Raw genomic sequence first — 13,410 nt, 5'->3', positions numbered from 1 at the left:
CACCATATGCTGGAGGATTTAGAAATAGAAAGTGTCTGTTTTAGTGTCATCATAAAAAAATTCTGCTGCGCAATTTGTGTATATAAGAAACAGTTTAGGAGTGTTTTGCAAGCACTGCTGTCTGGTTATTTGAAGATACAATGAAAAAAAAACACATAAACAATGCGAACAATATAATTGTATGATAAGTAACCTGTCAAAGAAAAAACTAGAAAGAATTAGAGCCGATCACACTAGTGCGTCTTTTGACAGCGCAATACATCAGAAGGCATGATTAAAAAAAGATAAACAATGGCAAGCATAAGCGAGTTGGTACTGTATTTGCACTCAAGTTTTTATAACTTTCCCAGCTTAGAATCAATAAAGTATCCATCCTTCCATCCATCAACAGATGTCGTTCATAGTCTTAACATTTGCTACTCCGATTCTTTGTTGTTGTGATTTTTTTGGCAAACACCTTTCACACAAGTGATGCATCGCAACATGCTTTTCCAACAAAGATATTACATGTGCTCAGTGCTTCACACAATCATAGACAACAATAAGCATAAAATAAGAGTCCCTCAGTCGGCACTAACCCAAAGCACAGTAAGTGCTCATTGTGTCAACGTTTGTCTAATATCTAAAAGTATCTGCCAAACAGAAAAAAAAATCACCAAAGGCCTGAAATAATTGAGCGGTAATCAATGTTTCGTGATGGCATATTGTTGAGAGAAACAGCAGGAAAAAACCCAAATTGTTACAAAACTGGCTTTTCATTTAAGTGGGAGCTTCTGCACAGCAGCTGTAGACAAATGAAAATGTGAATAAAACCCATCCAGAGCTTTGTTCCTCTCCTTTGCCAACAGCTCTTTGCAATTTTCAAACAGTAAAAATGTTAGGTGTTTGATCAAGGGGCTAGAGAACTATACATTAGTGAGTTTATCAAACCACAGGAAGCCTAGCCTACCTACTGTTCTGATGAGTGATGTCTCATTTACTACAATAGCAGCTATGTTCAGAGAGACTAGAATTAAATAGACTTGCACCCGTTGTTCCTTAAAGTTTGTTAATTAAGTATTTGATACTGATGCCATGGTTTTCTAATCCTTTGATTAGTCACTAATTGGAATTATAATTCATGTTCTTTCACAATGAAAGGACTGGGGATGAGAGTATTCGGACAAAATGGGAGAAAAGGTGAGACATCAGGCAAAATGGGTAAAAAAATAAAACAAAGGTATCCATCAAATTAAGTTAAACAATGCACACAGTAGAGTGATTTCGCAGGGGTGTTGTGTGGGGTAGATGTAGAGAAAAATGAAAATTCCTCTGGTTCAAACTCCTTTTTTTGAAATAAGGAGCATAATAGCAATTTGTAAGAAATCAAACAATTGCAGCTTGATGTCATTTTTATTATTTTGAAAGCAATCGTTGACTGTTTATTTGAGAGGTCAGAGAATTTTCTGAATTTTCTAAAGCAGAGTTTATTAAAATTTCTGAAGTTTCAATCTAAAAGCTGTGCGACCAAATGATATTAACGTGTTCCCGACCCCTTAGACATGGTGCTAAGATAATGAGTGTATTTAAACCTTAACCAATACATTGTCATCATCCAATAGGCTACTTTCAGTGGAAAGATGTCTTTGTTTTATTTTGAGGAAATACATTCATGTTTGCATATTGTCAGTTTAGTGGGGCCTCAAACCAAACACTTGGTTGGTTGTCTTGATTCCTTTTGTACAATCCACTGTCTCAAGGGCCAAAATCAAATGTAAGAGTAAAACTGCAGGTCTTGAACGGAAGTGTTCTTGTTGATAAAATTGCTCCAGGAAATCTGGCTCCCAATTTTACATTTGATAAAGAAAGGATGGAAATGATGATTGGTTGCTTCAGAAAAAAGGCAGGATATGGTGTCTTTTCACTAAGGGTCAAATTAAATGCAGTGAGACCAACAGTTATACTTAAAACTGGGAGAAGTATTACAAGACAGTTTAAGATATTGACGAGTCGGGCAATACACAACTGTGGTGGTGCTGCTCCAAGCTATTAACGTGTCGCTGTATACATTGGCAACAGAGAAAATGTACCTTTAGAAAAAGTATACATAATTCATAATGGCAGAAAAAAACGCATAAAGGAATAATAAGATCAAACCGACTGGAATTTAACTGTGAACCTGTAGGTACTAGGTCGGACAGTGTTCCATAACCCTTTGCTTTTCTGTTCAGTGCATTGGGCGTCAGTCAAAGTAAAAGTTTCCACAGCTACACATTAGCATGTCAAACTCATCTGACCATCTTTGAACAAGTTAAAGGGGTAGCTTTTGCACAAAATTTAAATTTCCTCTGAGTAATATGTCAGGGAATTTATCAAAGCCACCAAAAAGACGAAATCTGAATGCGATGGAAGATTTGGTTTCAAAACAGATTGGTAAAGCAGATTGGAATTTCCACCGCAAACCTCCTGGACTAATTTGCATATGGTGCATAGCAGATTGCTTCTGAAATCCACTAATCTCAAAATGAATATGCCTCCAACATAATTCTGTCTTTCGATGGTTTTCTCTCCCTGTACTTCTTTCAGTGGATATTTTTATTCAATGGGCTGAGTTTCAGAAAGACCAATGTGTTTCACATGATTATCTCCTAAATTATGAAATGGAGCATTTTTAGATTTAGCCAACATAATTTCTCTGTAGCAACCCTCCACTTTTTTTAAGGAACCCCTTCTTACTCCCCCTTTAATGCCTCTGGCCAACAGACGTGGCCAGAGGCATTTAAACCATGGTGGAAGTGATAGCTTAGTCGGGCCTTGAGATCATTTCGTCAAATTTGGTCGTCAAAAAGGGTAATTTGGACTGAAGAATGAACTGATAAAATGTTGGTGGTGTAATGTCAACCTTTCAGGTCACTGTGACCTTGCAAATCTTCTTTTTAGGCCAGTTTTCGGTGAATGCTACTGTATATCTCAAGTTCACTTCAAGATAATGTTTTCAAATTTAGCACACATGTTCACATGGACTCAGGAATGAACTCATTCGATTTTGGTGGTCTAACGTCAAAGGTTAGGGTTGTCTGGTGAGCATGATATACCAGGAACCTACAGAAAAAATCTTGGTTGCAGAATCTTATATCCATCAGCCTCATTTCAAATACACCTTCTTGTGAAATGGCTACCGACTGTTAATATGCCTTTTGATAAGAAAATATGCTGTTACAATTAATCACTTTTAAGTATGCGAAGTCAGTGCTGTCAAAGTTCACAACCGATCTAAATAACCAGACCAGTTTTGGAAAGGGAAAGAGTTGCCTAAGCAAAAGATACTTGCAAACGTGGTTGGTAGACAAATGTGTAACGTCATTTGAAGAGACAGAGACGTAAGCTTGGATCTCTGCAAAACCACAGGGACACTTTAGACTTTTATTGTGTTTCTCTCATTACCCCTCCTCATGCCAGCTGACTGGCTCCACAAATGACAACTGCACTTTGAACTCCTTCGCAAAGATAAACAGACAGGGGGAGAGGGTATACCAGGTATATCAGCAATAATAATATAATAAAATGATAATACACAAACACACAGTTATTTTAAGTACATGGGATTGGCTTATTTATTCATTTTTTTTGTTTTTTTGGCATAAGTTACAATTTTGTCTTCATGGTTTGCAGGTCTACTTAACTTTTGTGGTTTTCTTGTGTACCTGTGAATATTTATTATACTTACCCAAACATTTGTTGGCTGGCATTGTGTCGACCCACGTCGATTTTACTAACAACTATTTAAACCACATTTTTCCATAAGCAGATACGGCATGATAGATTGCGTTGAGTGGTCATGCACACCCATTGCAAATGTTTGGTGAACAAACACAGGGACTTCCACCTCACCACCTATTCCTCATGTATGGTCCTCTGTAGGTGTTGGATCCTCAGGGCCACCCACCTTACTGCAGTGATGAATAAAACAACAGCCACTCCGAGCTCTCTGTGTGTGTGGGTGGGTGGGGAGAGGGGTTCTGCTGACATGCCATCTTTTAAATGAACTCCTCTGGTTGGCTCTTTGGCTGGCAGTATGGCAGCGTCTGGTCGTGGCTGATGTAAGCGCCTCTGCTAGCAATCGTGTCTGCATGCATGCATGATAACTTGGGGGGGAAAAACAGCGGCAGTGGTGAATGATTACTGTCAACAGAAAGCCAGACTTGCCAACATGATATTATCTTTCTTTCTTTTCCAGTTGTGATCAAATAGGGTAAACAGTTAATCCAAAAAAACATTTACCTCCACAGATCATTACTTCTAAGTTCATTTTGAATGATGAATATCTTTTAATACTTGAACCATTCTGCTATGGAGTCATAGTTATGTTAATTTTGCCTTTTTTTTCCTTGAGATTTTGGAACTCATTTGTTCCGTCCTGTTAACCGTTGAACGTTGCACACAACTGTTAACATGGTTAAACGAATGACCACTCGATTGTTTTTGAGTCACCTTTGTTCCCTGTCTGTTGACTTTGTTTACATTTATGCCTGTTGAATACTGATTTTTACAGCATTTATTTCATCTGCCAAAGTGATGGGACCACCGTCCGATCCAGCAATATGATTTTCTCCAGTCGAGTGGCAAACATCGTGCGTGCATGCATTCGTTTGTGCTGGCTTGTGTGACCCCCTAGGATTGCCCATTGCTAATAGGTCTGCAGATGGAGGAGCTTTATTATGCTCTTTATGACTTTTTAACTGACTCACTGCTCACTGCTGGGAATGAACATGGTGCGTGTGGGTGTGGGTTTCAGTGTGTACTAATATCTAGATGTGCAGAGGAGAGGAGTTGAGGCAAAGAGGGGTAGATAGATATTCAAAAAGGTGAGAGATTATCACAGAGGGATAGTGAGGATATGAGAGGAACAAAGTGTTTTAGGTAGAAGGAGAGAGAAAGTGGAGGGATAGAGGGAAAATGAGGACAACGTGAGTGGTACTAACTCTGCTTTACTGTCGGCAGATGGATTGATGATAAAAAAGAGAATAAATTGGCACAATAGAGCTGATGAAAGAGAAAAAAGTAGATAAGACACAAACAATGAGTGCCCCATTGATGATTAATTACTATTCTACTGTATATTGGTCATATAGGTCATCTGTTTAGTGGTTATTGAGAGCCATCATATCTCTTGGATACCAGACTCAGACTGGCTTATCAATGAGGGTTATATACCCTTGAGCTGCTGTACTGGCGTTTGTGTGTGTTCATGCAAATGACTGTCATTTGTTCTACTGGTTAGTCATTTGCAGAAGAGATAGGTGTTTTTTCTTTTTAAGTCCCAGCCTTAGCTGAGGAGCACACTTCCAGCAGCATCACCAAGCACAGGAAAGGGGAGTATTTCGCTCCTGAGCTGCTTGAGTAATGATTAACTGAACCCCCTCAATTTGTGCTGAGTTTAGATGGCAACGAGGACAGGTGGTGTAGAGCAAACCTGGGGTGTTTCTGAATGTGTGGAGGAGGTAGAGGAAGAGTGTGTGATGGAAAGATAAAGATGGGAAGGCTGAAGAGGTGGAGATGGAATTAGAGAAAAGTATGAAGGATAACAGTTTAATAGAGGAGAAAGCTGGGTGGAGGAAAAGAGACACAGGGGAAGAGCATTCCACTGCAAGTTTTGGAGTTATAAATATAGAACATTTAGAAGAGGTTGAGGAGCACCACACAAGGAGTGTGAAGATGCTGCACACGTGCAACTTTCAAGGGGTAAGGAGGGCAAGAGAGGGGAGATCCGACAAAATACAGAAATATAATATGACATTTATGATGTGTACAAGTAGGAAGCCTCTCACCATCGCTTCAGGCTAAATCCTCCCAAATGTTCGGCATTAATCAGGAGAGTGAGCTTACAGACTCAAGGTGCTTAAAAAAGACTGGCTTCTTGCTTGAAACGCAAATTTGACAGGTCAGTTCATACAGCAGGTTATTTCAACACTGAAAAATAAATGAGGAATATTTCCCCCCCCCCCCCCCCCCCCCCCCTTTATTGGCTTTTTCCTCTATTTCTGTCCAGTCTACATCTTTTCCTTATTTGTTACCTCCACTAAGGAGGTTATGTTTCCACCCCTGTCCATTTGTTTGCCAGCAGGATAACCTAAAAACTAAAGAATGGATTTCCATGAAACTTAGACTTAGACTTACACTGGGAGAATGGCTCATGGGCCAAGAAAAAGCAGTTGAGTTTAGGCAATGATCTAAAAAAGAATTGGCGGATCCAGGAATTTAATTCGGTTTCATCAACGTTGCGAAAAAAGGGTTATTTTTAGTTTTTTTTTACATATTCACCCATTTCCAAGGGCATAATTTGTGAATCTTGATGAAAAAATCTGCCACATTTAGGGGACTGATATTCATGTGTTTGTGCAATTTAGTGCTGCTTGATTGAATCTAAGGGGACTGTTAGGCCTTGGAAGAGGAATGAACTCATTGTATTTTCCTACTGTCTTTTCCTATTCAGCCTAATTTCTCTTTAGTTCAGGTATTATCTTCCTAGTCATTTATTATTGTAAGAGACAAATACTGGTTTGTTTTGTTGAAGCCAGCTGTACATCAATGCCACCTTTCAGTCAGACTGTCTAATTTTCCCATTTTACCTATTGATTGCATTTGAGTGTACGAAAAACTAACCGACAAACTTGAAACTTGAGAAGTAATCAGTTAATATTCAAGCCATCTGAAAGTCCAGACTTGGGTTTATGTGTTCAAGTACAGCTATTCATGACATTGATGTTTGTTTGTTATCTGCCCGTTGGGTTTTATTCTTCTGACGACATAACATGGATATAATGGCGGCGAAAAGCTGACCCTACAGTAACCTTGTTGGAACTTCCCACCACCACTTACAGACAATGTACCAGGAGAGAACGGTGTTGAGGCTTTTATCGAAGCAGAGATTGCAAGATTACATATTCGCAATCTGATTTACTTGCGTAACTGAAAACAATGGTTGTATGATGTGAAGAAGAATTTGAAAATGTTTGGCAATTCAAATTATTTGTTTTGAAGGCTATAAAAACACAAAAACATCTGTATGATTCTTAAAGCAATTGTCTGTTCATTCTTAGTTGAATCTGTATCTCCCTGCTGCTACTCTTTCACTATACACATTCACATGTATATAGACATATATCGTGTCTACAAGGATATCAAGGGCTTCCAAGCCAGGGCAAGCTTTCTATGATTACAAGTCACACAGGGCGTTATATTGAGCAATGACGGAGGCAGGTGGAGGGCATAGCTTGATGCTTAGGGAATAATATGAAAAGAGGGATGCACAGAGGAGGAAGGGGTGCAGGGAAATGGGCAGAACTGAGGAGCAGAAAGAGTAGGAGGTCGAGATAAACGAGGAAAGAACGGGGACAGAGTTAGAAAGGAACCAGGGGTATGAAAATGGAGTGATTGAGAGGAGGAGAGCAACGAATAGGTGGAACAAAACTGTATAGCGGGAGAGCAGAACAAAGAAAATTGGGTTTGGTGGTTATATTAAAGGGAAGATTAGAAGAGGCAGATGGAGAAATAAATCAGGAACGAGGTGATAAAAGTGAGAGGCAGGGTGAACTGGAGAGGGAATGAGAATGTGAAGTTAAGGCGCCGATAAAGACGGGGGATTACGTGGACATTTAGACCTGCGAAGCAATAAGTTACTTATTTTCCAAGCAACATGTTGATGTTAAGAACGAAATGGAGGAGCTGCAAAATGCTGCAATCATTGTTCAGAAGCTGTAAAGGAATATACATGCAAACTGTTTATACAGCTTGGGTCTTTGAGAAGGTATATTGCTATCACTCTAATTATCATTTACTTATAACTTGGCTAAGGCTTAGACATACTCTAGCATCTGGCTCTCAGCCACCGGTTCCACTGTTTTAAGATCCCTGGCAAGCCTGGTTGGACTGGAGCTGAGTCAGCTGTGGTTTGCAAATGAGCTGGACTTTGCCAAAACCGGCTGAGAGCTGACAAGAGGAGAAACGGAAAGAAAAATGCTGCTGTCAATTGTCTGCCCTTTACTTTGCTGGATGCAAACTCAGGGAACGAGCAGAAATGTGCCTTAGTTGAATGGTTATTTCCAAATTGTGTTCAGCTTGCCAGCTAATGAATTGAGACGCAAAACAAATCCCTCCACCCTCTCCAAATAGGGTCATTTGTGTTGGAGGAAAGCCCTGGATATATCTCCAGTGGGTCTCCACAAAGTAGGGAAACAGAATTCCATCTGCATTAGACTAGAGGAAATGGTAAAGCAGGGAGACGGACGTGGCGGAGACTGGAGTGCTGCTGAACTATGGCTACAAATTCTCCTGGCTGCTCGCCTCCCTAACAATAGAGCAAATTAATTTACACACCTATAATGAAAGACGATAGTTGAGGGGGAGAGAAGGGGCAAGGGTGAAAAAAAGTATGAGGATGAGAGATTTTCCTTTTGCAAATCAGGTTACCTGGGAGATTTCTCCCCTAAAACAGGGAGAGATGAACAGAATGTAAGACATCCCCCCTCCACACACACACACACACACACACACACACACACACACTGCTCAATCACGGAATTTGTTGAAGACAAAATAGGATTTTGCACTTAGTTTGCCTTTGAAAAACGTACATATTCTAACACATAATATCTGTTAAAGGCTAAATGTACTGATCATACTGTATACTCGCAGAGGTTATAACACAGGTCTATTTAAGTCTGCGATACACTACGGTACTGCACATGAGGAAAGATTGTCAGGGATGAGTCAGTATCATGGGTATATCTGCTGTTGTATCAACATTTCTGCTACACAATGTCCCTGGTGCAGTAAACACACATTCTGCTTCTGCTGACCTATATTTACACACAGAGGCAGAAAGAAAATTGGATAACTACTCCCTTTTCCTTGCAAAACTGCATGAGCTCTGTGTATATGAGCCCATATGATAAATATTAGAGGCTTTTTCATATCTGTTCCTCTTATATGCCACTGGCATCCTCTGTTCTTCTCTGAACATTAATTCTTTGTTCTGACCCTATCACACACACGCACACATTAATTCTACTGTGTCCTCCTAAGTGTCAAATCGAACTCCCTTCCAGGTCTCACATCACTGCTGTAAATAAAAGCCTGTTTCTCTGTTCTCATGGGTGCGTGTGTGCGCGGGCTTGCAAATGTGGACTCTGTAGGACGATAACCTCCCCCGTTCATCACCATCATTACTCAGCGCAGCCGCCACCATGCTTTCATCATCTCATTGAGACAGCAACTCTTCGGCCCAGCCTTGTCACAAATCAGCAATACATGTGTGTGTGTGTGTGTGTGTGTGTGTGTGTGTGTGTGTGTGTGTGTGTGTGTGTGTGTGTGTGTGTGTGTGTGTGTGTGTGTGTGTGTGTGTGTGTGTGTGTGTGTGTGTGTGTGTGTGTGTGTGTGTGTGTGTGTGTGTGTGTGTGTGTGTGTGTGTGTTCCTCCATCCCTCCATAGTCATTATCTTAGTCTGTCAGTGTTCCTGTCACATTACTGTCATCAGGTGAAGCCTCTACAACAGGTGTTTGAGCTCGTCCGAGAGACGGAGGAATGGGTCCAGATTTCAGTGCCCTCCTGTTCAGAGTTGTGTCTGCCACATGTGGAGAGAGACAGAGTGAATGCGAGAGAGTGATTTTTCATGACCTCATCTGTGTCGCCCTCACCCTAACTCGGTTCTAACCCATTCCTTCGTCGCTCATGCTGAACGATCATCCGTAGAAGGAGCAGGCTTTATTGTTGGATAAGAACGTGAGAGCATAATAAATGCAAAGGATGATGTGCCTAATTCCTAATTTGTTCATTCAATAAGGACATTGAGCTGTGTTTTGTACATTCAACAATGTGCCTTTGTACGCCTGAATAACATTATCTAATTCCCCATAGTTACTGGGATGGTTGAGCTGTGTAAGTTATTTCTGTTGAAGAAAAAAAAAAGTTTAGAAATGATATATCAGTGTATCTGCTCCCAGGCCAACTGCACTGAAGCTCATGAAAGGTGTCCAGTATCTCATAAAAATCAGAATTGATGGGTTAGGGTTGAAGATATGACCTACTTGAGGTAAAATCTGGTTGTACAACAGGTCATAAAAGGAGACAGACAAAACCATTTTAGCCATCAGCTTAGCTGTTCTTTATTTTCAATGCTCATCAGCAAATTTTGGCATGCTTACAAATTACGTAAGTATTAAGATGGTGAACATGGCTAACATTACATGCTGATGTTAGCATGGAACGAAAGCTCTGGAGAGACCCGCTTGGCCACATAATTACTCCTAAGGCCATAATCATCCTTTCATCTTGCACGTTTTTTGCCCACCGTACCGTTTGCCTGTTTTGAAAACTATGAAATAATGATTGACATACTTTGATCCTTTCCATCAATGCCAAATATCAAAGAGCCAGTGATGGACACAGTGCTATTTAATGTTACGTCTTTAGCAATTTTTGAAATCCTAAATGGGGAAGAGATGAAAATACAAGCAAATATTGTCAACAAAGAGCAGAGAACGTGTAAAAGGAGGAAAGATTGTTGAAGAGAATGTTCATGGCAGACTTATCCGTTATTTGTCCTTGCTTGTGACAACACACTTTCTTCCTCATTTTTCTTCTACCCTGAGCGTTTTTCAGCCTTCCCAATTGGTTATTTGGCAGTAAGTGGACAAAAGGTTATTTATTACCTCTTTATCAATGTAAACAAACTAGGAAATGAATATCAAACACTGGACCAATTGGAGACGTTTCATCAATACCTCTTGACCACACAAACTGGGGTGCCTACTTTTGGATGATGCATCCATTCAAATTGACCACTGTTGTTGTTGATGATGCTGTGGTCATGGAAGGGATGGTTTTGAAACAAATGTTGTGTGTGCGTGTGTGTGCGTGCCTCTTTGTGTGCCCGCCCTTGGGGCGTCTGTGTAAGTACAAGATTCACTGCTTTTATTTCCTGGTTGATTTATGTTGTGACGGTTGCCTTTGCGCTCACAATCACATTACTGGAAAGGAGGCAGAGCCAGGATTTTGTGTGTGTGTGTGTGTGTACATTTGTCTGTAAATCAGCATGCAGTGATGTTGTTGTAACTGGCAGGGAGCAGCATCGTCCTTACTCCGCTCAAAACCCTACTTTTTTCCTCTCACACACGTTCTATATATATTTATTGTCACAGTTTGTCAATGGACCAAGGCATAAAGGCTGCAATACATGTTTTGATGGTGATTAAAATCTAGTTTCATCACCCTACAGATATTTCTTAAACAATATTGCCTGTTTGTCAATCATATATCTGTGGTTCTGTCTGTCAGTGCCTGCTCACTGTGACTATAGGTTAAAGAGTTTCAATAACACACAGGTAATTGGTGAATAACTGCCAGGGTACACCAGCTAATAAAGAAAGAGTGGACAAAAGGAAGGAATTAATATTACTGATTAATGCTGTTATACTGCAAATATTCCACCTAAATGTTCGGTTGCGTCTCATTGCTGGTGGGACTTTTCAAACATAAACGGTAAGACTTGTCTACAGCACTGTTCAGCTTTTAACATGTCTGGAAGAACTCCATTGTGGAAGTCCGATTGAAGGAGTCATTTTAGGGGGGTTCCTGCAGCTTTAAACATTAAAAAAAAAAAATCTCATATATATATATATATATATATATATATATATATATATATTTTTATATTCTCAGCCTCTCTTCTATGCATTTGTCCTCTAGACATACACAACAATCAACACAACAACCAAACATTGTCCTTCAGTGTGCAAATCCTTTCTCCCAGCAGTGTCATCTTCATGATCACTGGATCATTCATGATTTATTTCTACTGGAATAGTTAATTGGTCTTTGTGTGTTTCGCTCCATATCACTTTATCCGGGCCTGTTTGTCTCACCTCATCTATTCTACATGATTATAAAAAACAACCAAGAATCCATCAGCGGGAGGGTATTTACAGTTGCCATACGCTGATGGATCAAATTATTGAAGGATGCATATTTCATGAGGTCGTATGATGAAGAAGAGGCAGTCAGCATACTGTCCCTGATTGTCTTTAGCGGCAAGCTGGTTGTATTTGTATTTGGTGTATGTGTGTACAGCATGTTTCGATCAATTGTCTTTAATCTGAAGGGGAGAAAATCAGATCCATGTTTTCCAGATTGATCCTGTCTGCAGTGTCCTCTGTTTCTGTGAAATGTGATGTTTTTAACAGTTCAATTACATTAAAGTAACCCACACATCACATGGGCATTGGGTTTCTCAGACACATTAGAGTACCAATTTTATCACATTGGAGTGATTTATATATTCTTTTTTCAGTATGATTTTATCTGCTCTTTGCTCTACCAAGAAACAGGATTTCTCCAGTAACTTTGGCTACTGCAAGAATTCAGATCATAGCCTTTGTGATATTAGCAGCAGACTCTGCCCATTGAACTACACAAGACCAATTACAGCAACAGACTTCTAAATGTGGTACAAAACAGCCCTCAGCCAATGCAGTCTGCCTGGTCATTAATGGAATTTGCAACCTGTGTTTCACAAATGCACACACACGCATATACACACTACAATATGAGGCTTTCTGGTCAGTGAAATACAGTTAGTAGTGCTTCATTGCACCGGCTTCCACAATTAGTAGTCCAGTGGTTTCGGGGGATTAACTGGGTGGAAATGAGAGGCTAAATGGGAAGAAAGAGAGAAACAAAGATAACACAAGGTAAATTGTGTGTAACAGACCAAATCAAAGACCAGATCTCTACCAGCCAGTCAGCATCCCATGGTGCCTCATTCGGCTGTCTCACACGGCAGGCTGACATTTTTTTTCATGACTAATTAAGTATTAACTAGTGGGAATTTTTATCTTCCACTACAGATACTGGCACACGCCGGTCATTTATTCTTCCATTTTACTTTGTGCAGCAAACAATTTTGGCCGAGTTGGTGCACCCTTGGGCGTAGTTTGACCTTAGAATAAACACTCAGCAAAGGTTCTTCTTCAGTGCAGCTTTCTCACCCAACGGATGTAACCTTCAGTGTCCCATCACTAGTGGGTCAGGCGCTCAAAGGAGGTTTCAGGCGTCTGTTCTTATGTCCAAATATATCAAGTGACAATCACATAATTATCAGATGTTGTGTCAGTCACTGCTAAATACACCACTTAAAGGGGCAGTAAGCGATTCTAACGTAATGCATGTATTACAAAACTCCTTCCTCACGGACCACTAGCTGTGGGTTCTGTGTGCCCTGGAAAAAAATTGGGTTTTCGGCTCAGCCCTGGCTCTGTAAATCAAAAACAAAAATCACTCCTCGACAACTTAAGAGACGCGCCCACAGACGAAGCTACGACTCAGTGTCTGCGACCCGGCCAGAGCAGTAAAGTCTCAACAACAACAACAACAACA

General features: G+C 40.3%; 1 protein-coding gene across 3 annotated transcripts in view; it reads left to right on the top strand.

Annotated features, from left to right (window-relative positions):
- grid2 (glutamate receptor, ionotropic, delta 2) overlaps window positions 1-13,410 on the top strand; it is a 434,177-nt gene that overhangs the window by 87,252 nt on the left and 333,515 nt on the right. The gene's annotated exons all lie outside the window — the stretch shown is intronic.

Source organism: Scophthalmus maximus, chromosome 19 (assembly GCF_022379125.1).
Source record: "Scophthalmus maximus strain ysfricsl-2021 chromosome 19, ASM2237912v1, whole genome shotgun sequence".
Classification (NCBI taxonomy): domain Eukaryota; kingdom Metazoa; phylum Chordata; class Actinopteri; order Pleuronectiformes; family Scophthalmidae; genus Scophthalmus; species Scophthalmus maximus.
This window is presented reverse-complemented; position numbering and strand designations above follow the sequence as displayed.